This window comes from Gossypium hirsutum, chromosome A06 (genome assembly GCF_007990345.1).
Source record: "Gossypium hirsutum isolate 1008001.06 chromosome A06, Gossypium_hirsutum_v2.1, whole genome shotgun sequence".
NCBI lineage: Eukaryota > Viridiplantae > Streptophyta > Magnoliopsida > Malvales > Malvaceae > Gossypium > Gossypium hirsutum.
In genome coordinates this window covers 22,174,637-22,201,235 of record NC_053429.1, presented here as the reverse complement: position 1 = coordinate 22,201,235, position 26,599 = coordinate 22,174,637, and the positions used below count along the sequence as shown (strand labels likewise).

At 34.9% G+C, this 26,599-nt stretch overlaps 1 non-coding gene across 1 annotated transcript; it reads right to left on the bottom strand.

The window, feature by feature from the left end:
- Window positions 1–2,141: 2,141 nt before the first annotated feature.
- On the bottom strand, window positions 2,142–2,248 carry LOC121231651 (small nucleolar RNA R71). The gene has a single exon (XR_005929707.1). It is a non-coding gene; the product is annotated as a small nucleolar RNA R71 (small nucleolar RNA).
- Window positions 2,249–26,599: the final 24,351 nt, after the last annotated feature.

Sequence of the window (26,599 nt, the reverse complement as noted above, 5' to 3'; positions counted from 1 at the left end):
GCTCAATTTTTATTACTTTAGCCATTTATTTTTCTTGCAATTTAATTTAATTTTATTATTATTATTATTTATTAACATATTCTTTCTTTCTCTTGGCAGGTTTTTATAGTTTATGACTAGAAGAATCCCGTCAGGACCATTACTTTTTGATGAAGAAATTGATCATACAGCTCGTAGAAACCAAAGAGAAATAAGGCGCAGCTTAAGATACACGGAGAACGAGAAAGAAGACGATACTCAACCCTCAATCGTAGAGATGGCTGAAAACCAAGGCAATCAGCTACCTCCTGCAATTGCGGTTAATTAAAATCCTGCTCAACGCACTATGTATGATTATGCTAAACCTTCTTTAACAGGAACTGAATCAAGCATAGTTAGACCTGCTGTAGTGATAAACGCCAAATTATACATAGTTTTATCCCAAATACTTAGCATATTTATGGATGTTTACTACTAGATTTGTGGATTTTGGTGCTATTAATCTTGTTATTTCATGTTTTGTACTCAGGAGAGCACCAAGAGTCAAAAGGAGACAAAAATGAGCTAAAAAGGGACAAAACAGACCAAATCGAGAAGTTCACACGGCCTAAGCCTTGCCACACGGGCTGCTCATAAGCCCGTGTCCTTCGAGGGTGTCGACCAAAGCTCTCATGATTCACACGGCCTGGCCATTGACCCATATGACCGTGTGCAATTTAACGGATCGAACACTAGCAAACACGTCGCACGGTTTTGGCACACGGGCGTGTCCCTTTTTCAAAGAGTTGTATTTTACACGGAAAAGGGTACTTAGGGAGGAAGAAAGCCAATCCAAAGCCTATATAAACACCCTAAGTATGACCTAGAAAAGAGGGCCTCTTCTAGAACTTTTCTGGAATACAGAACCACACGTCAAGAATTACTTGAAGGAAGCCAGATGATCCATCCTAAAACCCAGAGCTACTCCAAGACTGAAGATCTCTTTCAGAATTCCTTCAGAGGTTTTAGAGTTTTCTTCATGTTTTTTTATTTTTATACTTTTGAGATGTACTCTTATTTCATTATAAACTAAACCCCTTAGATACCTAAGGGGGATAAAACCTATGATGGATCTTGTTATTATTATCTGAAATGTATGATAAATACTTCATTTGTTCTTAATTATGTGTTCTTAATGCTTGAGTTAATATTTCGGGTATTAATTCATGATTTGATGTGCTTATGTAGAGGAGGAATAGACCCTGCCTAAGAGTAGATTTCATATAATTAAGCGGAGTTGATCGAACGCCTAGGAATAGAGTTACGAGATTTTGCCGAATTAGGGTGAAACCTAATATGTGAGTCCATAGAGTGATTTACTGCTTCCCTAGGGGTTTTAATTAAGAAAGAAATTTTGATTAATTCAACTACGGGTTAGACGTTATTAATCTCGAAAGGGATAATAAAATAGGTTAGGGAATCTCACGGATCAAGTCAAGTGAATAAATCGTCTGGTTTAGAGTCATATAACAAGTGAAATCTAGGTGGATTCCTCCTTGGGTGTCGTCTTTATCAATTGCTTTTCTTCAAGTCTTTATCAATTGCTTTTCTTCAAGTCTTTTTCCAAATTTTCTCTTTGCTTTAATTAAATTAGTTAATTAGTTTAGATAATTAGTTTAATAAACAAACCCTATTATTCTTATGCTATTTAATAAAAAATAATTATTACTAGTACTTTTTGGTTCCCTTAGGTACGATATCCCTGTCTTGCCATTACTATATTATTGTCCGATAGGTGCGCTTGCCTTTTTGTCGTGATAATAGTTAGTCTAGGTTTGATCTTCATTATAAATATTTATTACTTGTTACGAATCACGCGATCATGTAGCTGCAAATACTTTTTAATTAAAACCTAACACTATCCAAATGATACAATAATTTGTTCAATTTGATGGTTTGCAGGATGACGATCCCAACACTCATTTAGCCAACTTCTTAGAACTATGCGATACATTTAAAATTAATGGCGTTTCTGATGATGCCATACGTCTTCTGTTGTTTCCCTTTTCATTGAGGAACAAAGCTAAATAGTGGTTAAACTCCTTACCACGAGGGTCAATTACTACTTGGGAACAAATGACTGAAAATTTTTACTAAAATATTTTTCGCCGGCTAAAATGGCTAAATTACGTAATGATATATCTTCTTTTGTATAGATGGATTTAGAAACATTCTACGATGCATGGGAGAGATACAAGGACCTTCTGAGAAGGTGCCCTCACCATGGGTTACCACTTTGGCTCCAAGTACAAAAATTTCACAATGGTCTGAGTCCTTCGACTCAGCAAATGGTTGACGCAGCAGCGGGCAGAACCATCAACAATAAAACACCGGAAGATGCCTATGAGTTTATAGAGGAGATGTCACTGAATAACTATCAGTGGCAAGTCATAAGGACAAAGCCAACGAAAACAACCGGCGTTTATAACGTCGATTTGGTCACCATGCTCTCTAATCAGGTATAACTCTTGAATAAAAAGATTGATGGTTTTCTTAGTTCTTCACAGGTTCACCCAGTAATGCAGTGCAAAGCAAGTAGCAGTGGAACAAACCATTCGGAATACCAACCTTATGGCCACAGCATGGATAACGAGCAATTAAACTGCATGGGTAATAATCCTCGACCTCAAAACAATCCATATAATAACACTTATAATGCAGGTTGGAGGAACAACCCCAATTTCTTGTGGAGCGGTCAAGGAAATCAAAGGCCACGACATCCTCTGGGCTACCAACAACCACCCTACCAACAGGAAAAGAAGCCAAACCTTGAAGAGATGCTCTCAAAGTTTATATCAGTGTCAGAAACCCATTTTCAAAACACCGAGGCGGCACTTAAAAATCAACAAGCGTCGATCCAAAGCCTCAAAACTCAAATAGGCCAGCTTTCCAAAGTAATCTCCAAATGACCACAAGGTAGTTTGCCAAGTAATACCAAACCTAACCCAAGGGAACAACTCAACACAATTAATATTCAAGATGATGAAGGAGTCGTTGAGCTTGAACCAAAACCGAGGCAAGAAACTATGGTAAGCAAAGGTCAAGGTGAGGTAGATCAAAATACAAACAAACTAGTGACTGTCGAATATAAACTTCGTGTGCCATACCCCAACGCGACAAGAAAAGACCGCTCAGATGAACAATTTGGTAAATTCCTTAAACTTTTTAAAAAATTACATATTAACTTACCGTTTATTGAAGCTCTATCGCAGATGCCAAACGCAATGAAAGTTTTAAAGGAGCTTTTAGCAAATAAGTGGAAGTTGTACGAGGCGTCACATGTGGAGCTGAACGCAGTTTGCTCGGCTATTCTCCAAAATAAACTACCCAACAAACTAAAAGACCCAGGGAGCTTTACTATTCCTTGCTTAATTGGTAGTTTAGATGTTAATCATGCATTAGCTGATCTAGGGGCTAGTATCAACGTCATGCCTTACAAAATGTTTAAGCAACTTGTAACACCCCTTACCCATATCCGAGGCCGGGCTAAGGTACAAGGCGTTACCAGACAAACATACAAACATTAAACTAAAATACGAGCCATAAAATTTTATTCATATTTCAAATCGTTCATTCTCTTACACATAGTCCCTTATTTGAGTCTATGGAGCCCAAAACATACTTTAGAAAGGGTTTGGGACTAAACCAAGAACTTTCAAAAATCTTGGAAATTTCATGCTTTAAGGCTCCACACGCCCGTGTCCCAAAGTCGTGTTCCATACACGATTGAGACACATGGTCGTGTCTCTGCCTGTGTGGAATATACCTAGGCTATTTTCCAAGCTTTGGTCAACCTTGATCTCTTACACACTTATACAAAATCAAAAGCATATAACATGGTATTCATTTAATGATTAAACATCCTCAATTAAACCACAAACATAGCATTTGTATGTCATCATACATGTGTCTCTCATACTCATTTTACCTTGTTTATTATAGTACCACTTATACATTAATACCAAGATTATCATCTTACCAAATATCTTCAGCTTAATCATCAAGCATTCATATTTAAAGCTAGATCATATCTTTATAAAATACCACGATTCAGATGTGCAGAATAACATGTTTGCCTGAAACATTTCAATTCAATTCCATACCCAACAAGCATTACATTGAGACTAGTCATATATATAAATATACATGTCATGATACATAACATTCTCTTTTTGTTTTCTTATAAACACATATCATTTATTTCATTATATCAATATTTCATATACCATAGTTTCCATGTATTCCACATATATTTATTTTCCTCCTCCTCCTCTCCATTCCACATCCTTAATGTATATAGCATTCTTGTAAGTACGATTTCACAATTTACTAATAAATGTTCACATCAAACTGTCTACACCAGTCATAGTCACTTAATTATTTATAATTTGAGCTACAGAGCTCAAAATTAAGATCCGTAAATTTCCCCTGAAACTAGACTCACATATATTTCCACCATAAAATTTTCATAATTTTTGGTTTAGCCAATTAGTACAGTTTATTCATTAAAATTTCCCCTGTTTCACTTTCTGATAGTTCTGACCTCTCTTCACTAAAAAATAATTATCTCACAGTACAGAACTCAGTTAATGTTCTTGTTGATTTATCTTGAAAATAGACTCATTATGGATTTTAAAAATATAATTTTGAGCCTCTAATTATTTTTATCCAAATTTTTGTGATTTTCCAAAGTCAGAACAGGGGATCACGTAATGATTCTGAATCTGTCTCACAAAAACATAGATATCTAAAAATATAGAACTACTTTGCTTTCTATATTTATTTTATATGAAAATAGACTCATTAAGCTTTAATTTGATATCTCATTCAGTCTCTGATTAAATTTATACTATTTTTGGTGATTTTTCAAAATCATGTCACTGCTACTGTCCAAAACAGTTTTATTGCTAATTCACTCTTTCACACTTTCTTTGTATTAACCTCATTTGAACATACATATCACAAATCATTTTCGCCACATTTCATACATCACAAGTATAGGCCCATGATCACAAGGTCACCATAAAATCATCCTCATGTATAACTTACTTGTTTATAACCTTACCACATCCTGGTCACTTAATGAACACATCATTCACATAACCAAGTTCCTGCACTTATTCATCACAAAACTCACAAAGCAATACATAGAAAGTCTCCCGTTGAACACTTCGGATCAATCCTCGATACTTGGTGGTTTCATCACATAGCTCCACCCATCATATAGTTCGGCTCTCTTGTACACATGGTGAACACTTAGTACCACCCATGTGACCTAGCCAGTTTATCTCGTAGCTCTCTTGTCTACATGGTGTCCTTCACTTGGAACCACGCATGCGACCTAGCTACATATATCATGTAGCTCTCTTGTCTACATGGTGTACACATAGTATCACCCATGCGACCTAACTACATCATAATGTCTTGTAGCTCTCTTGTACACATGATGTGCACTCAGCACTATACATGTGACCTAGCTACATACCATCTGTATCATCCAATCTTTCCGAAGGTTCAACCGGGATTTCTCTCTCTTTTCCAACAATTTCACCAATCAAGTAATTATCCACAAACATATTTCCAATATTTTTATAAAATATCATAATACAAGTAATAGTGATGTATTACTTACATATAAACTTACATCTCATTTAATATCAACGCAATAACATTAAATTACACATTGTCTTATTAAAAATCATATGAACTTACAATTTCTCATAATATCCATAATCATAGAAATCACATTTATGTATGATAATTCAATGCACTTCATGTACCATAGACATATTTTTAAGTCAATTCATAAACTTGGCACCATAATCATTTAATTTAACATAATTCAATTAATTCACTAAATTTAACTTTCAAATATAAATTACAGCATTATTGTTGTATTATTATCATACCAACTTACATACTTTCAACACCTCGGAGATCATAGTAAATATATCAATTTTACATTGAAACATACATAAATTAATGCTTATTATACATATGAACTTACCTTGATATTAAAACGGCCATTTTACCAACTTTCTCAATTTTCGATTTTTCTCTCATTCTAGGTCCAAATCTCGTCTTCCGGGATCTAAAACATCATATTTTACTTATTTAATTAATCTACTATTCAAAACAGTCCTTAACTCAAACTTTGAAAAAATTACAATTTTGCCCCTAAACTTTTGCATATTTACACTTTTGCCCCTAGGCTCGGGAATTAAACTTCATCCCTTATTCTTATGTTTTATGACATGATGATCACTTTTCCCTTCTATGGAAACATCAAATTCTCACTCTAACTTATACTTATGACTATTAGGTATTTTTACCGATTAAGCCCTTTTGCTTGTTTTCACTTAAAACCGAGTAGCACAAGTTGTCTAACATAACTTAAAACCTCATATTGTATCATAAAACACCAGAATACAAAAATTTTACCTATGGGTATTTTTCCAACTATGAACCGTAATTATTGCTAGCATAAGCTAAATCAAGTTACTAGGACTCAAAAAACGTAAAGAACTTGAAAAACGGGGTTAGAACGGACTTACAATTGAGCTTGGGAAGCTTGAAAACCCTAGCCATGGAGTCTCCCTTGGTATACACGTCCATGGTGAAGAACATGAGCAAAATTGGCTTTTAATTTTGTATTTTAATTCATTTTACCCCTAAATGACCAAAATACCCTTACTACTAAACTTTCCAAAAATTCCATCCATGTCCAATTTTGTCCATAACTTAGAAATTGGTCAAATTGCTATTTAAGACCTCCTAATTAATATTTCAAATCAATTTCATACTAGAAACTTCTAGAATGCAAGTTTTGCAACTTATTCAATTTAGTCCCTAACTTCGAATTAAGCACTTTATGCATAGAATTTCTTCACGAAATTTTCACACAATCATGCAATCATATCATAGACCTAAAAATAATCATAAAATAATTATTTATATCTCAGATTTTGTGGTCCCGAAACCTCTGTTCCAACTAGACCCAATTTTGGGCTATTACACAACTAGGTCTCGAGAAACCCAAACAAACTAGGATGAGCATTCAATTAGCAGATAAAACTATAAGATTCCCTAGAGGTATTATTGAAGATGTGCTAGTTGAAATTGATAAATTTATATTTCCCGTTGACTTTATTGTTCTAGACATAGAAGAGGATAGCAACACTCCCTTAATTCTAGGAAGGCCCTTTTTAGCAACTGTTAAAACCGTCATTGATGTTGGCACAGGTGAACTCACACTCCGGGTGGGAGATGGAACAATTACCCTTCAAGCTCATAATTCTGGCAATACATCAGGAATTGAAGATGATCATTTAAACCATTCTACTAAAACTAACAATATGATGCAACATATTTTGTAGAAAATGGGTTTGAAAGAAGCACAAGAGTCGTTCTCAAGCACCAGTAGAGGACCTGTTCATGAAGATCGAAGATTACAAATTGAGGAACTCGATGAATGGCAGACGCACAAACCAAGAACACCTGACAAACCGAAACTACGCTAAAATGAGCCTGATACCTCTCCAAATCAACTTAAGGTTGGTGATAAGGTCTTATTAGATGCCGCAGATCCCCACATTGTCACTACCACACCGAATGAGGAAATCCCTCTTACGGTACTCAGTATTTTTCCATTCGGTACGGTGGAGGTGATTCATCCCAAGTTCGACACTTTTAAGGTAAAGAACACCTGATTAAAACCTTATTTTCATGAGATTGATAGCAAGAATGAAGAGTATAAACTCCTCAAACCACCATGACCATTCACTGGAGAGGTAAGTCGAGCTTAGACTATAAATAAGCACTTCTCGGGAGGCAACCCAAGCACTAACAATATTAATTTCTTTAAATTTTGGTATTTAACTCCTAACTTATTAATAAAAATCTTGAATACAGGTGTTTCCACAGAGACATGGCCAATCACACGACGTGCTTAAGGCTGTGTGAAAACAGGGCAAGAATTTCCCTAACACGGGCTACAATAAAATGCCACGGCCGTACAATATGGCCGTGGTCGAGCCTGCCAAAACAACACGGGCGTGCGACACATCCGTGTGGAAGAACCATGGGTGAACTTATTAAAACTACACAGGCGTTCAACACGCTCGTGTGGAGCACCCGTGGTCGAACCTATTAAATTAACATGGGTGTGGGGCTTGCACACACGAGCGTGGGAGAAGCGAATGAAGCTAGACTCGACCGTACGACACGACTGTATGAACCCACATTCCCAAGGAACATGGGTGTGTACTAAATGTTAGACGCCCCCAAATTTAAAATTCGCGAATCACACGGGATGAAATTGGGGAACACGGGCGTGTGCCCTGGCTGTGTGACCCAAAATCTATAAATACCTTGCACTATTCACTTTCTTCCCCATTCAAAAACCTTAACCCTAGTCGCTGCAACTCTACAAGGCCTCCCTACCACGCCCGTGCGCCGCCTACAGCTCCATTCTCGACGCCAAATCTCTCCCCTTAGAGTTTGTTAACTCATTTTTATTTTATTTTATTGATTTATAATGCTATTTATCATATTAATCTATATTTTTCATGTTATTTCCATATTGATAATCACATAAATTTCATTTATAAAACAAGTTACCATCTTTCTCATGTTTAAAATCTTACTCATTACATGATTCATACACTTCATTCAATTAGTTAGAAGTGAATATTCATGGCTAGGATAGTTGAAATAATCATGCATATTTTGTTGACATCTCTTTTCATTCATATAGTATTTTGCATTCCATTCATTGCCATTTTTACTTATATTACAATACTCATGCCACAAACAAATGGGTCATTGAACTTATTGTTTTAATTGAATTTAGTAATTGTGGCTGAATATAGTTATGCATTTTCCTTTTCGAATTTAGTCACATTCCTTTTATATATTATAAATTGTCCACTCATCAAAAGACGAATTGATGTTTCCACTTGCAGGTACACAATGTCGTCTTCAAGAGGAAAGAAAACTACCATACCTGCTTCAAAGAAAAGAAAGGGAGCGTCCTCTTCCGTGGGTCCAATCGCAGAAATTCGTCACCCTCTTCTACAATTTCCCCAAGGGCCCCAGGAAGAAATTTTCCAGATACTTTGGGCCCGACCTTTAATTGCGGGCCGCTGCATCGTCTAGGCTACCATAGAACAAGTTCAGATGGCTGATACAATTTGGGCCCTCTTAACCACCGACCCTTGGGAGCTGTTCTTTAAGATCACCGAACCAACATACCTCGAGCTCACGATGGAACTATGCTTAACATTCCATCTCCAGACTGTAATGACGAACTACGATGATCCCGACACGGTGCAGTTTTGCCTAGGCATGTTAGTCTGCCAGCTAAGCGTCCCAGAGTTCGGTGCAGCACTAGGCTTATATACGGAGGAGTTCAAGGAGGAGAATAAACTACATGCTCTCAGTCACCATATACATTTCTCTCCCTCGAAGTGCTGGCACACTTTGGCCCCTAGCACGACCTCCTACAATCCTAACCTCTCCAAGGCATCAGTTCTTCCACCATCCCTGCGGTACTTACATGCTATTTTAGCTTACACGATTACAGAGAGGCGAGAGAGCACTGGCGTCATCAACACTCATGACGTCTAGTTCTTATGGTGCATGTCACAAGGGCACGTCATCGACCTTGCCTATTTCATCGCCCTTGCAATTCAGCACCAGACGGAGTGGCATCGAAAGGGGGTCATCTTTATTGGCCCCTACGTGACTCGACTGGTGCGACACTTCGGGCTCCTCAACACAGTGGCCCAAGAATCATCCCTCACCCTCATCGGCCAGATATCTCCACAAGGCATCTCGAGCATTCTTAGCATGAGGATGATCAAGGGGCGTCGAGGAACCTACCCTCCCCAGTATCGTCTCACCCAATCTACCGAGGAGGAGGCCTACGAGGACATTCCTAATGATGTCCCCCCACAGCACGAGGACCCACCGACTCAGCCACCACCACCCTTTCATCCAATTTATGCGGCGACTTTATATGCTGACATTTCTGAGCGCCTTACCCGATTCGAGGAATAGAGTTTTCAATGATTTGACAAAATTGATGCTACTCTACAGCAGATTTGTCAGCACCTCCACATCTCATCACTAGTCCCACCTCGTGAACCATCCACCGATAAAGATGTTTAAAAACATTTATTTTTTTTATGTTTTTAATTTTTATTAAAACTACTTTTATTTTTATTTTTATTTTTTAGCAGATTTTAGAATTTTATTTTTAATTATCAATTTTAGTTTTTCTTTATGAGTAATTCTCCTTCCTAATATCCCTTAAAAAGTTCCTGATTTTATCACAGTTATATAGAACCCTTAAGCTCATCGTCACATAAGAACTAAAACTCCACCAGGAAAGGTTCTCCACGACTGCCATGTCCTGCTCGCCCACGACCATAGTTGCCACTAGAGATAATATCCTTTTGGCGCAGGACTTATGGCCTAATGAACCTTTACGACCACCGGAGTATCCTTCTCCACTCTCGAACCGATTCCTCTCCAAAACTCTAGTTCGAGGAATTCATCATACAGGAAGTTTCACTTCTCTCCCTATCTTAATTTTATATACTCTAATATCTATCTTTGTACATTGAGGGCAATGTACATCTTAAGTGTGGGGGGTATTTATTTCATTATCAGAAAAATCCCTGAATGATTACCTTGTTCTCTTGAAAAGCTCTTATATCATATTTAGGATAAATTTTAATTGATTTATGATTTTGATTGATATATCTTGAATTAAAGCATAGGGATTTATGCATTGATTGTTTAAACTTTAAGACATTAGAGAATCAAGCCTGATGAGTTGATTTTTAAGAATTTAAAATTATAAGTTGTTTCCCCAAGTCTAGGTATTACTTTGAATTGGAATTCACGAGTCTAAACATAAAAAAGACCATAACTTTTGTGAGATTTTTGAGCCTTTTGAGCATCTATTAATTCTTTCATGCTCACTTTTATTATTGCTTTGAGTGCGTTAGTATTGAACTGTTATTCTAGAACTTACTTGATTATGCATGTCGAGACCACACCATTTGATTTGATATGTCAAAACAATTAAGGCACTTAGGATTAACCCACTCATGCCATGAAAATCCTACCTTCACGATTAACCCCTAGTAAACCCCTTTGAGCCTAACAAGCCATTTCTTGTATTACCCTTAATATTAACCTTTAACCCATTATTGTTGAAATCCCTTAAATTAATCCCTATTTTTGTCGAGATTTGAGTTGAATGGATTGCTTAGCTATGTTTTGTTCTTAATAGTTAGTCTATATTATTTAACTTGTTCTTACTTAAAAAAAAGAAAAAAACTATGTATACATATCTGTAATTTCATATTCTGAGAAGAAGCTCTATTGTACGCAAGGGAAGATTAACTCTTTTTCTAGTTAGGCAAATTTTCAATTCAATCTCGATTCTAACCCTTTCTTTCAGCTTGTGACCACACCCCCTAACAAAGCCTCACTACACCCCTCTAAAGACCTTTTGATTGATGTATCATCTTAAATTATAGTGGTGGAGATTTGATTTTCATGCAAGCCTATGGTAATGACTTTTCATTACTGACTATTGAGTGCTTCATTTATTGTCCTTAAACACCTTGAGTGATTTGAGTGAATCTTTAGTGACGATGTAAAACTCTGTTATATTTTGAATCAAAGGTAATTACTTAGATATGGAGAGACACCTATGTTTGCATGATTAAATACTCAACTTGGAATGTTTGAAACTTTTATGTTCTTTTAGTTGAATTCTCAATGTATGATTATCTATGGATTATTCTGACATATTATCGATAGAAATTATAAGTTGAGAAGAATTTATTTTGATTATGAGTTGAGAATTTTGCTTGAGGACAAACAAATGCTTAAGTGTGGGGGTATTTGATAAACCGTAAATTATACATATTTTTACCCCATTTTTAATGTATTTTATGGATGGTTTCTCATTAGAATTGGTGAAATCGATGCTCCTAATGCTTTAATTTCATGTTTTACACTTAGGAAAGCATAGGAGAGTGAAATGCATGAGAAACGGGCCAAAAACGGAGAAAATGGGCAAAAGTACGAAATCAACACTGCCTGGACCTCCTCATATGGGCAGACCACACAGTTGTGTCAATTTGGTAAGCTCGAGCACGGCATGAAGTAATCGAACACGAGCGTGTCCCTGCCGAGCCCAAGTTGAGTCCAATTCAGAAAAGGCTAATTTTAAGGGCTTCTAGGCATTCCAAAGCCTATAAATACACCCTAGAGGAGGAAGAAAAGGGAGACAAAGAATAGGGAGTAATGAATTACTCCAAGGAAGCCGATTGATCCATCTCAAAAGTCAGATTTATCATCAAGACTGAAGATCTCTCCTCAATTTCCCTTCAGGAGTTTTGGGTTTTCTTTATGTTTTGTATTCTTTATTCTTCTGAGATGTTTTTTTATTTAGTTATGAACTAAAACCCCTAAATACCTAAGGGGAATGAAACCTAAGACGAATCTTGTTATTATTTTCTGAATCGTATGATAAATATTTAACTTGTTCTTAATTATGTGTTCTTAATTCTTGTTTTGATATCCCAGGATACTGATTCAAGACATGCTCTTATTCAGAGGAGGAATAGACCCTGTCTAAGAGTACATTTGTCATAATTAAGAGGAGTTGATTGTGTACCTAGACATAGAGTGACAAGATTTTGCTGGATTAGGGTGAAACCTAATAAGAGGATCCATAGATCGAGTTAATGCAACCCTAGAGTGTTAATTAGAGAAAAGTCTTGGTTATTCAATCTAGGGATTAGACGTTATTAGTCTTGAATAGGGATAATAACATAACTTAGGGATCTCTACGGAACAAGTTGAATGAATAAATTGTCCGATTCGGAGCTAGAATAACAAGTAAAGTCTAGGTGGATATTTCCTTAGTTATTGTTTTAAGTCAATCGATTTTTCCCAAAAGCAATTCCCTAATTCTTTTCTTTGTGCGTTCTTAGTTTAGAAAATTAGTTAATTAAAATAAAACCTCTTTATTCTTAGGCTAGATAATAAAAAGGCAGTCATTACTAGTACTTTTAGTTCCTTTGGGTTCGACAATCCGGTCTTGCTAAAACTATACTACTGTTCGATAGGTACACTTGCCTATATCGCGATAATAGTTAGTTCAAGAACGAGTAATTATAAATATTTAAAACCTATCAGGAAATCATGTGATCAGACTTGTATGATTAAGTGAATGCAGTAAGTAAACTTACTCAATATTTGTGGCATCCATGTATAAGTGCACTTGTTTGAATGAGATAACCGGAAAGTTAGTGTAACATAAATATGTGTGTAAATTGCCTGAAGTGAATTGTATAATTGTAATGATGATGATGATGAATGTTAAGCCATATGTGTATGTATTAGAGTCAAGTTAGAGGCTTTACGACCTCACCCCCTTACTAATTTGATATCTTATAATGAAATTTCATAAGATTTGTGCTGCATGAGTTCACCAGTGAAAGATTAAAGAGTTCAGTAGCGGATTTGCTAATAATGTGGACAAAGTCGAAAAGAGTTGAGTAAGTAAATACAGTTTGTGAGAGGATTCCAGGTTATTCTAAAGACTATTTTGACTTCGTAAAGTCACGGTTAGAGAAAAAGTTAATCTCAGTTAATCGGCTTAAACAGGTATGATGACTAAAGCATGTGTTTGCTGGAATTTCTTCTGGATTGATTTACGTTAGTGAATTGAATAATAAGGGATTGGTAATGACAGAAATTGTCAGAGAAACGAATTATGACTTGTAAAGATGTTTGAGTATGACAATAGTGATTGAGTAGATTATGATGATCTCTTCTGAGTATTATATATATGTGTGTGATTGTTCATTATCTGATGAAATTCTTACTGTAACATCCCGATTTTAGCTAAATTGGAATAATGGTTTTGGAACCGCAAATATGAGGTTATAAAATTATTTTAATATTATTTTTTATGTTTACAACATGTGATTATATATGTGTGAAAATTTCGTGAGCTAATTTTATCGTTTAACAGCTCAATTTGAGAAAAATAGACTTAATCGCATAAAATGCAAAAGTAGCATGCTATAAGTTAAAAGGGCTTAATTTCCATGAATTATTAAATGAGAGGTCTTTATGATGTAATTAGACCATGGTTATTGGAATTTTTCATAAATGACCAACCATTATGTGTTTTATTAATGTATTAATAAAGGTTATTTTTGTAATTGTAAAATCGAGTTTAATTAAACAAAACTAAAATAAAAGATGATTCATTCATTCATCTTTTCAACCAAAAATAAAAAGAAAACAAGGGTTAGAAAGCTTTCTTGCATTCGGAACTTTGATAGCTAGATTGAGATCAAGAAAGAAACAATTCAAATTTAGGTTATCGAGTAATCGATCCAATTCATCAATTCTGAGTCTGAGGTAAGTTCATACGTAATAAACATTGTTACAATTATGTATTTAATGCTTTAATATTGCATACATTGTATATATGCAAATACGATTTCGTAAGATGACAAATCGACTATGTTTGGCACTCAGTGTGCGATTCGAGATAGCTTCGATTATATAAAGCACTTAGTGTGCGAATTGGAATAGCTTTAGCTATATGTGCACTAAGTGTGCGATGCTGTGATAGTTTCAGTTTAATGTGATGGCATTAAGTGTGCGATATCATTACAGCTTCAGCTAATCATTTATGCTCTAAGTGTGCGAGTTCTTTGAGTATGGAAAGATTTCCAGATGGTTTAATGTACTGAATAAAGAAGTGAGAAGGAAAAAAATAAATATGGGAAAGTACAGGTATGTACAAAATCTATGTGGTAGTTGATACTATGTGTATGAAGTGAGGGATCTGTATATACATGATAATGGTCATGGAATAGAATTGAATGATGAAGTTAGACTTACTAAGTGTTTATTAATTGATGATTTGTATTTTATGGACTGTTGAGTATATTTAGTATAAACTTACTAAGCTATGAAGCTCACTATGTGTGTTATTTGTCTTTCTTTTATAGAGTATCCAAGCTAACATGGACACGGGGATCGTCAGGAAACGTCATCATATTATCGATCATCTCGTGGGTATTTTTGGAACTTTGTATATATGGTATATGGCATGTATAGGCTAGTGTCATTTTGGTATGTTATGAGTTAAGGTTATAGCCATGAGATTTGGCTTGTAAATGTTGGTATGTATGGCCATTTAAGTTGGCCTAAATGATGTGCTTGAAAACTGATATTTGAGATGTATATTATGCCTTAGATATTGGCTTGATTTGGATATGTTTGCTTTAGTTGTTGATATAGTTAAATGATGTGTTTGATAAGTGAGTTATATAATGAATATAATGCTTATGTGATGGCTTGATTATGGGATGTTGAAATGGTAAGTTTTGTGGCATGAAATAGGTGTTAAGATGATGATGAAATACATTTAGTAGTTATGCAAACTTGAGGATTTTTGCATGTTGAAGTGGCATGTTTGGCTTTGGAATTGAGTAGTTGAGATGGTTGTGTATAGATGGCATGATATGTGTCCAAATTTGCTGGTTTTTGGTTGCTTATATATGAGCTGAAATGGTACCAATTAGGTTGATTTGTGTGCATGAGAAATGGGTGGCAAATTGGCTTTGCAAATGGCCTATTTTTTTTTCCACATGGGCAGAGACATAGGCATGTGTCTCAGTCGTGTGCGACACACGGTCATGTTACACTACTGTGTGTCCCCTAGGGTATCCTTTCAAATTAAGGGAGTATACCCTACAGTTTTGACACGGCCTAGACACACGGGTGTGTCTACTGGCCGTGTGAGACAACGGGCTGACGCATGGGCGTGTGGCCAACCGTGTGACCCAAGTTAGTAACCTTCCTAATTTTCCCACGGCCATGGCATACGGGCGTGTCTCCGGCCTTGTAGTACAAGTTAGTATGTATGACTTGTTTTCGCACGACCTGCGCCACGGGCGTGTCTAGTGGCCGTGTGAGGTACACGGCCTATTCACACGGGCGTGTGACCCTTAAATGTTGAAAAATTTTCTAAGTCTTCTAAAGTTTGTAAATGTTATCGGTTTAGTCCCGAACCATTTCCAAGCATGTTTTAAGGTCTCGTATGACCTTAGAAGGGACAATATGATTGAGATGAATGTATTTTGTTATTGAAATATATAAATGTACGTGAATGATGTGTATTGATCGGTAATGCCTCGTAACCCTATTCTGGTGACGAATATGGGTTAGGGGTGTTACACTTACCGTATGAGAGTGAGGGTTGATAATAATGCTAGATGAAAGCACTGTGGTTTGGCTGATTGATGATTAGTATATCTTACCGTTCTCTTTGGAGTCTTTTCTAATATGTTTGGTATGAAAAGTTAATGGTGAAAATTATGTGAGGCTATACTTTTGCTACTACTGAGCATTGATTTAGTTAAGATATGTATAATTGTAAATATGTTACCTTTGTTACAATTGATTCCAGAACGAGTAAGCATAATTTTCTTCTAGATTTCTCTGAGGAACCATTAAGGTCTTTATTATTATTTCCTTCTGAATTGTGTTCTCAGACTTTTAGTATGTGTATTCTTTAACTTGTGATGGCTATGTTTGTTATGGATGTTATCCCGGTTTGATCACGGGAATGTGGTGATTCTAGCATCAGGATTCCTTAAATTTTTCTAAAAAGAATTGCTATCGAAACAGGTATAGATAGTGAAAGTTCAAACTCAAATGGTATAATGGTTTTCTTTCTTCAGGCAAGTTTGATTACAGCCAATGAGTTCAATAGAGATATTTTGTTTCATTGAACAAATGCTGTCATAAAGGTCTTTGATTAGCATGATAAGAGAGTTGTTTTAATAGCGTGAAGAAATGAGCATTTTGTTATATTATTATTTGATAATCAAAATCGACTCGATTGTTTTTATCAGAGTGAGCTGGTCAGTTGAAATGTGATTTGAGTTACATGTAGTTAAAGTATCCTCAGTTATGGTAATAAATTTTGTGCATTCACGAATATATCGATGGACAATCAGAATGAAGGATTGATATTCTAGAGAGTATAATACCGAGATATACCTATTAGATTTGTTCTAATCTAATGATGTTATTGTAAGTTAAAACTATTCTAGAATCATATGGTTATCACATTTATGAAAATTTGGATGGTCTATGCATGTTAGCTAAGTTGAAAATAGTTGAAGATATTATTAACCGAAGCTTTGGTTCTGAGTTCAGTTTGAATTGAGTAATGAATTTATGATTTTTCAGTGATGCACTATTGAACGGATTGGAATGTGTTTTATTACTAGAATGTAAAGTGATGGTTCATGTTTTCATACGGTTAATGTAACATTAAAAAAAATGTTCGACCAGTGATTTAGAGATGGTCACTTTTATGCCCGTATTAAGAATTTGGTGATATTTTTTAATCGACGAAAGGTGTCACATGTTCCCTGATTTCAAGAATTAAAGTATTGGATGTCATAGAAAGATATGAAGTTAAGATAGTGTTAAAAACTTGAATTATTGAAAGACTGCGAGTAGTTATTAATTAATCTCTGGGAAAGTAGATATAATTACAGATATTGAATGGAAAAATCTTTGTTTATTTTGTGAGTGGGTTACACGATTGATCTTAATTGATGATGATATGATTTTAGCTAGAATAAAAGCTAAAGCGAAGTTTTCATTGCAAGATTGAGAATCTCATAAATGTGCTAATGAATGTTAAGTTAAACGAGTTCAGTATGAGTCAATTTTTTATTCTGAATTTCAAGTTTGACCTGATGATTGATGTTATTGTTCTGAGATAGAAATTGCGTGCAGATGAATTCAGAGCTTATGCATGAAATTTTTGTACGAGGCACAGTAGTAGCTCATTGGTTCATTTTAGGAGTAATAAAAATATGCAGTTATTTGAAATAGATGTTTTGGTGATCGGGTATGTAACCTGATATTTTTGAGTTTATGCTTAGATGTAGATTTGGTAATGGATAAAAGTCAAATATCAAGAGCATTCAGGTCTATTGCAGTCAGTGATAACCTTGATGTGATATGAGATAGAATTACTATAAATTTTGTATCTGAATTATCTTTATCTCCAAAAAGGAAGATGTTATCGAACTATGATTAATCGTTCGTGTACAAATTTCTTGTTTAACAAACCAGCCAAGTAAGATGTTTCTGGGATTATTCGATTATGTGAAGTATCAGTCTCTATTATTACAGATAGAGATCTGAAGGCTATATCACAATTATGGAAAGAGCTACAGGAAACTATGAGTACGTAGTTGCATGTTGGCATGGTAATACATCTGCAAATCGGTGATAAGTCTGAGACAGTAATTCAAAACTTTGACGATATGTTCCGACACTGTGTGTTAAAGTTACAAGGTGATTAGAAAGAGATATATGAGGTTGATATGATTTGTAATTCTAGGAAAATTAGTGAAAGTGATTCATGATAGTAGAAAGTAATTTCTTCTGGTAAGATTCTCGGGGACGAAAATCCCTAAAAGGAGGAGAGTTGTAACAACCCGATTTTGGGCCTAGTTGGAGCAGTGGTTTTGGGACCACAAATTTGATGAGGAAAAATCATTTTTATTATATTTTTATGGTCTACGGTTTCACGGAATGATTTTGTAAAATTTCGCTTGAAAATTTTGACGTTTGGGCACTCAATTTAGTCAAAAGGACTAAATTGTAAAAAGTATAAAAGTTGAGTTCTACATGTTAGAGGTTTCCAATTGTTATGAAATTTTAAATTGGAGGTCCTTAAAGAGTAATTTGACCATTGATTAAATTTTTGGACAAAAATGGACATGAAATAGGTGAAATAGAATATTTTTAAGTTACAGGCATTTTGGTCATTTAGTAATTAAAATGAATTAAAAACAAAATTAAAAGCCAATTTTTGTCCATACCCCATGACCAAATTTCACAAGGGGAAACCATGGCTAGGGTTTTTCAAGCTTCCAAGCTCGATTATCAAGAAAAATAAAGTTCGGACTTAGAACGGGGGAAAACGAGTACTGGACGATTTGGTCCTTTTCGCCATTTTAGCTCGAGGTAAGTTCGTATGTTAATAAACGTAATTGATTTATGTTAATTGTGCAATATTATTATATATTTGATTAATTTTTGAAAATTAAAGTAAATGTTTGAATTGAGTAAAAACGCAGGATCGATCACAATCGTTGTGTAGTGTAATATGAATTGACGGTAAAAGACCATGGTTAGACCATGGAAATATGCTAAGTGAAATAAGTGATTCGCATGTAAGACCATATCTAGGATATGGCATTGTGCTAAGTGAAATAAGTCTATGGCAAGATGCTAAGTTAGAAATTTCCCTGTTGAACATTAAGAATAAAATAGCTTTGGACACAAGTATGGTACTATGTGAAGGCCACTTTGTGAATATAATAGCTTTGGACACAAGTGTGGTACTATGTGAAGGCCACTTTGTGAATAAAATAGCTTTGGCTACAAGGGCGATACTATGTGAAGGCCACCGTGTATCCGTTATTATTCCGATGTGCTCAACGGGAAATGACGAGGTGTAATTGAATATGACTATGTGATGAATAAGTGTAGGTAAGTGTGTGTAAACTTATGAGCAATGTGCTCGATATGTGATCGAACTTTGGTAAGATTGATATGGAGTAAGTGTTACAATGAAAGTTACTACAAAGAAAACATGAAAGAGTGAAATTTAGTAATATAACAGTTTTGGACAGCAGCCGTTGTGTGACTTTGAAAAATCACCAAAAATGGTGGAAATAGAATTAGAGGTTGAATAAGATATGAAATTAAATCTTATTGAGTCTATTTTCACATAAAATAAACGGTGTAAGAAAAACAATTTCATATTACAAATATTTGAATTTTGGTGAGACAGGGTCAAAATGATTTCGAAATCCCTTGTTCTGATTTTGGAAAATCATTAAAAATTGTATAAAAATAATTATTGGTTAGAGTTTATCTCTTTGAAATTCTTATTGAGTCTATTTTAAATATAATCAAATGTAAACATCATCCGAATCCCATATGATGAGATAATTAATTTTTAGTGAAGAAGGGTTGAAACTGTCAAATAGCAGAACAGTGGAGAATTTAAAGAATAAAATGTACTTATTGGCTAGACCAAAAATTCTGAAAATTTTATGGTAAGAAGATATGTGAGTCTAGTTTCAGGGAAAATTAGCGTATCATAATTTGGAGTTCTGTAGCTAAATATATAAATAAGTTAGTGACTTTAACTCGAGTAGACAACTTGAGAAGAACAAGAGTAAATAGTGGAACTATGTGCAGTTTTGATTGTATTATCTTGAGAACATATTGTGAGAAATTGGGTATTGATTATTCTTATACTTAAGGTCATGGCTTGTATAAGGGGACTTGGTTATTTTTGTATGTGTCATAATTTTTTTGGCCTATAATGTTGGCTTATGCTATTTGAAAGTTCATTGTTGTGTAAGGCCATTTGATGTTGGTATATTGGCTATATTATAAGTCCATGATGATGCATTTCAAGGATCTGTATGCTTAAAAATGTGGATGAATGAGTGGTGATATCTATGTGTGACGTAAATTTATACGCAACAGCAAGTCAGATTAATGCACAGGCTAGAGACATGGCCATGCGAGCCACAGGGATGTGTCCTAATATCACACGGGAGTGTGTCCCTATTTTTCATGAAATTTTTCAAAGTTTTCTAATGTAACATCTTGAAATAGGGCCTAAATGGAATAGTGGTTACGAAACCACAAATTTGAGATAGAAAAGTTTATTTCAATTATTTTTTATGATTTACCGAGTGATTAGATGCATGTGTTAGAGTGTTGATAAGAAATTTTATAGATTGCAAGTTTAATTTGCCTATTAGGGCTTATTTGCGGAAGTTACTGTAACAGCCTGATTTAGGGTCTAAACGGAACGATGGTTTTAGAACCACGAATTCGAAGTCGAAAAATTTATTCCAATTAAGTTTTAAGGTTTATTTATTGATTAAAATATTGTGTAAAAATATCGTTAAGTAATTTTACTGATAAAGTGCTTAGTTGGACTTTTAGGACTAAATTGCAAAAGTTGCAAAATATGTGTTCTAATTCATAAGCACTTGATTGAAATGGGGGGTTTAAAGAGGAGGTCCTTAAATAGCAATTTGACCATTATATTTCGTTTGGACAAAAATAGGCATGAATAGGACACAATTTTAAAGAAAGGCCTTAAGGGCATTTTAGTCATTTAGTAATTAAAAGAAATAAAAAGGGAAAATAAAGCCAAAATTGACTCATCTTTTTCATGGAGGCCGAAATTAACATGGGGGAAGCCATGGCTAGGGTTTTCAAGCTTTCCAAGCTCAATAGTAAGTCCATTCTAGCCTCGTTTTTCAAGTTCTTTACGATTTTGGAATCTCGGTAACTTGATTAAGCTTATTCTAACAATAATTTAAGCTAGGGTTCATATTTGGAAAAATACCCATAGGTGAAATATGTTTATTTTTATGTTTTATGGTAGAATATGAAGGCTGAAATTATGTTAAACAACTTTTGCTAAGCGGTTTTAAGCAAAAATGAGTAAACAGCTTAATCGGTAAAAGTTGTTATTGTTCATAACTATGTGTTAGAGTGAGAATTTGATGTTGTCATAGAAGGGAAAAATGACCAGCATGTCATAAAACATAATAATAAGGGATGAAGTTTAATTCCCGAGCCTAAGGGCAAAGTGTAAATATGCAAAAGTTTAGGGGCAAAATTTTAATTTTTCCAAAATTTGAGTTAAGGACTATTTTGAATAGTACATTAATTAAATAAGTAAAATATGATGTTTTAGATCCCGAAAAATGAGATTTGAATCTAGAATGGGAGAAAAATCGAAAATCAGGAAAGTTGGTAAAATGACCGTTTTAGTATCGAGGTAAGGTCATATGTATAATAAGCATTAATTCATGCATGTTTCAATGTAAAATTGATATATTTACTATGATTTCCAAGGTGTTGAAAGTAAGTATAATTATGATGATTTAAATGTTCAATATTAATTCGACATAGAAATGGAAAAGTATGTAAGTTTGTATGTAAATAATACATTATCTTTATTATGATTTTATATTTCAGCATATTTTATGTGTTGTAGCTAATTTTGAATCATAATTGACTATTGGAAGTATGGAATCAAGTATTAGAAAGAGATTGAACCTTCAGAAAGATTGGATGATACAGATGGTATGTAGCTAGGTCATATGTATGGTGCTGGGTGCACATCATATGTACAAGAGAGCTACGAGAGATTATGATGTAGCTAGGTCGCATGGGTGATACTATGTGTACACCATGTTGACAAGAGAGCTATGGGATATATGTAGCTAGGTTACATGCGTGGTTCCAGGTGAAGGACACCATGTAGACAAGAGAGCTATGAGATAAACTGGCTAGGTCACATGGGTGGTACTAAGTGTTCACCATGTGTACAAGAGAGCCAAAATTATGTGTACAATCAAGCTAGGTCACATGAGTGGTCCTAAGTGAAGGCCATTATGTGTACAAGAGAGCTTCGATTTTAAAGGTGGGCTATGTGCGATACCATCGCGTATCTGTTATTATTCCGAAGCGTTCAAATGGGAAATTGATTAAATGAAATTGTGTTTGACTTTGTGATGATAAGTGTAAGTAAATACATGTGTAACTTATGAGCAATATGCTCGTTATGTGATTGGAAATTGGAAAGATTGTTATGGGAAAGTGATGAATACAATTGAAGTGTGAAAGATCAAAATTGACAATAAAACTATTCTGGATAGTTGCAGTGACGTGAATCTAAAAATTTACCAAAAATAGTAGAAATTGAATCAGAGACTGAATGAGATATAAAATTAGAGCTTAATGAGTCTATTTTCATATAACAAAAACAGAGCAAGCAAAGGAATTCTATATTATGAGATATTTAAGTTTTTGAGAGACTGGTTCAGAATGACTATGTGATCCCCTATTCTGACTTGGAAAAATAATTAAAAATTTTACAAAAATAATTAGGGGATACAATTTATATGCTTAAAATCCTTAATGAGTATCGTTTCAAATGAAATAAAATAGAACATCCTTTGAATTCTGTACGAGGAGAAAATTGATTCGTAGTGAAGAGTGGTCAGAACAGTTGAACAGTGAAACAGGGGTAATTTCAATGAATAAACTGTACTAATTGGCTAGATAAAAAATTCTAAATATTTTATGGTAATAATATATGTGAATCTAGTTTCAAGAAAAATTAACGGTTTGTAATTTGGAGTTCTTTAGCTCCAGAAATTAATAATTTAGTTACTGGTACTACTAGACAACTTATTTTGAACCTGTTTATGATTGTAATAGTGAAAGTATGTGTGGTTGTGATGGTAATATTCCGGGAACATATTGTGACTTTGTTTAAAGTATGATAATGTATTGTTTATTAATATTTACATACTTACTTACTAAGCTATAATGCTTACTCCCTTCATTTCCTTTTTCCTATAGTATAGTAGATGTTAGCTCGAGTTGGAGGTCGCCGGAGGTTAAATCACACTATCAAACTATTGATCGATAAATAAATGTTTTAAAGTATTTAAGTCTTTGGCATGCATGGAGACTCGTTTAATTGTTATTAAGTTGCTAGGAATTGGCTTAAAATACTGACCTATGTTATTTGAAGGCCTCTATTGTATAAAGTCATTTAATATAGATAGTCTTGATTATGTTATTAATTAAATGATGCAATTTATGAATATGCATGCTTGCCTATGTGTATGGTTGAATTAAAGCATGATATGGGCCTTGTAACCTCTTTTTAAGGGACAGCTTGAATGTATTTGAAAAATTTTTAAATTAGAGTGAAATTATGAATCGATTTTTATACGATGATTAGTGATTAAGTCCGGTAATGCCCCGTACCCTATTCCAGCGTCGAACACGGGTAAGGGGTGTTACATCTAAAGTTCTTGGCTCGGTCCCGAACAGTCTCCAAAGCATGATTTGGGCTTTATAGGCACATATTAGGGACCTTAAGATGAAATGTGAAATTTTTAATTTTGAACGCAAATTCATGGCCCAATTTTATATGATTGCATGTGTTTATGTCCGGAAATGCCTCATACCCTATTCTGGTGTCAAACATGGGTAAAGGGTGTTACAAGGGATCATAGGATTGGGTCCTGGTTCATACGTCCTACTGGTGGTTGAGTTATCCGGCATGTGTTGTGGATACTTGTCAGCTTGTGTGAGCAGTACTGTATAGTTTCGTCATGACTATCAGCTTGTGTGAGCAGAGCCATTGATAGCTCGAGAGTGAGCATTATATGTGATACGATATTGACATAGCTTTGGCTATATGTATGTGGCACTTAGAGTGTGAGTTTCGGCGTATCCAATAGTATTTTTGAATGGTTCAACGGGTATATCGAAGACGTGAATGAGTATGAGATTAGTAAGAGATGGTACATGTATGTACATAAACCGTATAAGCTTTGAATCGAAGAAACTCGTAAGTTTTTGCATGTTAACCTTATGACTGAATAGGTGGAAGTTTGTGAGCTAATATGTGATGTATGTTGTTATATTTGATTTTATGAATTGTGTATTTATGATTAATTGAATTTAATGTTATACGAACTTACTCAGCTTTATAGCTTACTCTGTTTATTTTTGGTGTTTTATAGTGAATTCAAAGCTAGCTCGGATTCGAGGACCGTCAGAGATTTCATCACACTATCCTACTACCACTTGGTACTTTTGAACTTACGTATTTTGAGTATATGGCATGTATAGGAACTTTGGTCATTTTGGTTATGGATTGTTAATGAATTTAGCCATTTGAATTGGCTTGTAAATGTAAATGTTTTTGTTTTGTATATAAACATAAGATTTGGCTTAATTTGGTTGTTTTGGTTGTGTATATATATGTGTAAATGGCTTTGGTAATGTTTTTAATGATGGTTATGTTATGCTTATTAGTATTTGGTAACTATAGGTATTAAATGTTTGAGAATTGAGTTTGGTATGCTTGAGAGATTAGGCTAAATGATGCAAAATTGGGAGTATTCAGATTGATGATTTGAGATTATGAGTTTTGGTATGAAATTGAATGGCATATTGTGGTATTGTTGTGATATGTATTGGTTGGCATTGAAATGGTATAATTTATGCTTGGTTGAGAGTAGATGAATGCCTATATATGTCATGTTTTGATTCCAAATGGATTGTTTTAGGTATGTGCAAAGTTGGGTGGCAAATTGGCTTGGTAAATAGCCTATTTTTGTCCACACGGGCAGAGACACGGGTGTGTGTTTCAGTCGTGTATGACACACAGTTATGTTATACGGCCATGTGTCCCCTGGTATTGAATTAAAAATCAAGTCAGTATGCTCTACACGGCCCATCAGATGGGCATGTGACTTGCCCATGTGGCCTAAGTTAGTATACCCTATAGGTTTGGCAAGGCCTAGCACACGGCCTGGCACATGGGCGTGTGAGGCCATTTTGAAAGGGCACACGAGCTGGTCACACGGACGTGTGGTTGGCTATGTGACCTAAGTCAGGGAGTTACACAGGTCAAACATGGGCTGGGACACGACTATGTGATCCCATTTCGAGTGTCCACACAGCTTGCCACATGGGCGTGTGTCCCCTTTAGTTTGGACAATTTTGTAAGTTCTGTAAAAATTTCTTGAGTTATCAGTTTAGTCTCAAACTACTCCTAAAGCATGTTTAGGGCCTCGTAAGCTTGTATTAGGGACAATGTGAATGTTTTTGAATGATGAATATGTTATATTGATAAATGTATGTGAAATTATTGTTTAATTGTTTAATAAGTTCAATAATGCTCCGTAACCCTATTCTGACGTTGAATACGGGTGAGGGGTGTTACACAACTCGTAACATCTATGTCTAGAGTGCTATGAATATTTTGTCAAGTATTCAGCTGCATCTAACGATTCAAGATCCAATATATTTAACCTTTTTAGAATTAAAAATACATCTAATATCACAACCTAAAACCAACTATGCTAAAGCTTGCATGCATGTATTAACAATAAGCATAAATCGAATGAAATAGTGACATAGATAGTCTCAAACCATGGGCAGTAAAGATGATAAAACATTCACCGAAATAACTACAACCTAGAAAAGATTTATTTCATAGGTGGAAAACTTAACATGAAAATAAAATCATTCATTGACATTCTCAAATAAGTTCGAATCACAGAAATCAGGAAAACAAAGGTAGAAAAGTATGAATTCTCACTACACTCCAGCTTCTCATTGATCTTCAGATTGTATGTGAATTCAGGACAGCTGTCTCTCCCCCTTCTTCACATCTATATTTTGTTCCCTTAAGCTATTACCATTTCTTTCTCTGGAATTTTGTAACACCCCTAGCCCGTATCCCTCGCTGGAACAGGGTTCGAGGTGTTGCCCGACTTAAACTCAGTCAATCACACAAAAACAGTGCCAAAAAATTTCAATCAATTTAAAACTTTTCTTTTCACATGCAATCTGTCTCATA